At 49.8% G+C, this 3,560-nt stretch overlaps 1 pseudogene; it reads right to left on the bottom strand.

Annotated features, from left to right (window-relative positions):
• Positions 1 to 767: 767 nt before the first annotated feature.
• LOC101660989 lies at positions 768 to 1,307 on the bottom strand (annotated as a pseudogene).
• Positions 1,308 to 3,560: the final 2,253 nt, after the last annotated feature.

Raw genomic sequence — 3,560 nt, forward strand, 5'->3', positions numbered from 1 at the left:
CCTGGTGGCCTAACAGAAGGCCTGCTGTATTCAGATGGTGTTGAGTCCCAGCGCAGACTCAAAGCTTATCTCCTCAGTCAACGTGTGAGCACCAGTCGAAGCACACACTGTGAAATACGGGATGGTCCAAAGACAAAGCATAATTACCGGGATCTCTGTTGTGACCATGTACATTGATCTTGGGTTTGTCTTGTCAACTTCTTCCACGTTTCAAAGGGAAACACAGACGATGATCGGATGGACTAGTATTCAGGCTGTTCCTGTAAAACCTACACTGGGCATATTTCTCCCCTCAGTGGGGTCAAGTGTCCTCCTTTTATTTTCAGCTACTTTTAAAAAATGCACTGAGCTCACGTTAAAAACCAACTGCCACAATGGATCTCAACACAGGTCTCAAGGCCCAGAGGGAGGGCATTTGGCCTTCCATCACAGTAGCTCCTGGGAGCCCAGGGCCAGTGTGTGGAAATCCCTTCTCAGTACCACAGGGAGTTGTTTGTTTTACAATAAAAAAGCTGAGTAATATTGTATAGGAGTGCCAGAAACTGCCTTATTGGAAACAAAAACTATTTATATTAAATAAAAAACCTGTTGGCAGGCTGCATCTGCCACATTGACAGCATGGTGCATACACACTGTGGCCAAACCCATAGAGGCAGCTTCTGGCACTCGACACCCCAGTGTGGCACAGTTTGCCACATGAGAGTAAAGCAGAGGGGAGAGAGAGGAAGGAGGAGAGATGGCAGAGAAGGTGGACAACAGGTCTCGGCTCATTTCTGACTTCAGAGCTGGTTGGGCAACCAATCCAGTCCTTCATGAAGCCCATCTCCACTGGTGGCTGGATTGTACCAGTCCCGTGGCACAGGGAGCGCAAGCCCAGTTGATCTGTGATCTCAGCAGCGTTCATGACATTGGGAATGTCCTGCGTGTTAGCAGACACTAGCATGTCAGTGTCCTCGAGCTTGTCTTTCGCCAACATCCGCACGAGCTTTCCTGGACCTCATTCACAACGCTCCCAGTCGTTGCAGTCAACCACAAAGATCAAACACTGTGTATTCTGGAAATCGTGGCCCCAAGGGGCCTTGATCTTATCTTGGCTGCTGCCCACGTTCCACACAGAGCAGCGTGCTTTTGGACTCCACAGTTTCCACGTTGAAACTTAGAGGAGGAATATTTTGCCAACCTTGAGTTTGTCCAGAATAGTAGTCTTTCCTGCAGCATCCAGCCCAACCAAGAGAATGTGCATTTCTCTCTTTCTTTCTTTCTCTGCAATAAAGTCCTCTGAAGAGGTTAGCAAAAAGATCCCCCATGCTTGCAGGCTGGTGAAATCAACACTGGCCAGTGAAACCTCTGAGAGCCAGGGCTCGGTTTTGCTCCCACAAGACGGCAGTTCCGACGGCGGCCTCCCTGCTGTTTATATGCAATACATAGAGTAATGTGCAATAGTATATGCAATAAATAAGTCCCTGAAATACAAAGTCTTACAAAGCCTTATGGACAACTCTCGCTTGCCCTTCACTGTGAGGTCGGTGTGCCCTCACTTGGAAATGATTGCCCCAACTCCCACTTGAAACAAATTCTTTCTCACAGTGACCCTCACGTCCTGCAGGGGAAGCTTTTTAAACCACAGAAAAGAGTTTTCCTGGGGAAAGACCCTATGAGGGAGCCCTGGTAGCATAGTGCTTTGGAGTTGGGCTGCTCATTAAAGTTAGCAGTTCGAAACCATCAGCCGCTCCTTAGGAGAAAGAAGAGGCTTTCTACTCCTGTAAAGAGTTAGAGTCTTGGAAACTCACAGGGGCAGTGCTACCCTGTCCTATAGGGTCGCTAGGAGTGGCATCAATTCAAGGGCAGACTATTTATGGGCCTGTTTCAACTTATCTGCAAAATCTCCCTGAAAACAAACAAACAGAAAAACCACTTAGGAACAGGTGTCACTCATACCCCAGGGACTCTGTTTTTAACTGTTTTTGTTTACACAAGGATCTGTTGAGCATCTTAGACTTACCCCTCCGAGGAAAAAGATGTTCATAAAATTGCCGGGTGATTCGGCATTTACCTAGTGGCTTACACACCTGTCCTCTCCCTGCAGAAAATGCCTCCTTTCCTCCAGTTCTGGGCGCTCTCTTGGATCTGAGCCCAAGCAGAGTGACAGGTTTTAAATCTCGAAGTCAGCCTCTGTCGTGCACACACACCTCGGACAATACCAGTGCATCGCTCACCACTTCCTGCTCTCAGTATTAGTCAGTCCCCGGCGTTGACAGTGTAGAAATAACAATACCAGTGCCAGTCACACAGGAACTGTCACCCTGCCTGAAGGGTTCATCCTCGGCTCATCAATGTGCAGGGAACGTGAATGACCTCTTTACCAAGATGACAAAGGAGAGGGTGGTGCGCGGCCAGGGTGGAGGTGGGCAGGGTTTGGGAGATTGAGAAATCCAGGGTAGACTAGCTCACCGCTTGTAAATCAAACCCGTAAGGCGTTGATGGGGGCTCCCCGGCCACCTCAGAGGTTCCTGGTTGGGCACTGTCGACATTTCATTTCATTTCAGACCCAGCCTGCCCTGGCTACAGCCCAAAGATGGGCTAAATGGCAAATGAGTGAGAGGCTGATGGTTAGTTTCAAGACCAAACCCAAACCAAACTCACTGCCATCGAGCCAAGATTCCGCCTCACGGCGATGCTAGAGAACCAGGGGAACTACCCTGGTGGCTTTCCAAGGCTGCCAGTCTCTAAGGGAACAGAAAGCCTCCTCTTTCCCTCTCAGTGGATGGGGTCCGGCTGCCAACCTGGTGGTCAGCAGCCCCACTCCCAGCCCACGACGCCACCACCACGCCTCACTTCAAGATAGAAACGCTTCAAAAGAGTTTTGTTGTTACTGGTGTTCTTTTAAGATCCCTTGGCCACTCAAGAGGATTCTGGTCCATGGTGACCCTAGAGAATAGAGCAGCATCTCTGCACAGGATTTCCAGGGCTATCTGTCTTGCTGGAAGCAGGTGGGCACACCTTTCCCTGGCACAGCAGCTGGTGGCTTCAGATGGCCGACAGTCGCAGCCACGTGCTTAACCCCGACGTCACAAAGAACCCAACAGAACCCAACAGAAGCTTAGGGACAAGCAAAGGCGGTGCTTTCTAGGAAAAGAGTAACTAGAACGTGCTATTCTTTAGGCTGCTAACCACATGTCCAGCAGTTCCAGATGTGGCGTTCTCCTCCTGTGAAGAGTCACAGTCTCAGAGACCCACAAGGGCAGTCCTAACCTGTCCTGCAGGGTCCACAGGGAATTGACTCGGAGTTGACATTCAAATGCACTTGGAACTGACCCCATGGCAGTGAGTTTGGTTTTGAGCATCAGAGAGGGGCAGCTATGGAGGAAAGCCTCACATAGTGCATGGCTGTTAGACACCGTCGTGTCCTTTCTGACCCAGAGACCCTCTATACAACAGAAACCTCATAAGCACTCCTAGGTTTGCCCCTATGTCTGTAGCCACCGTGTCCACGCATCTCGCTGAGGGTCTTCCTCTCTTTTGTTGACCTTCTATTGTGTCAAGTGACATCTTCGCTCTTT

The sequence above is a fragment of the Echinops telfairi genome, unplaced genomic scaffold (assembly GCF_000313985.2).
Source record: "Echinops telfairi isolate 266 unplaced genomic scaffold, ASM31398v2 ScPeMD7_7400;HRSCAF=8409, whole genome shotgun sequence".
Classification (NCBI taxonomy): Eukaryota; Metazoa; Chordata; class Mammalia; order Afrosoricida; family Tenrecidae; genus Echinops; species Echinops telfairi.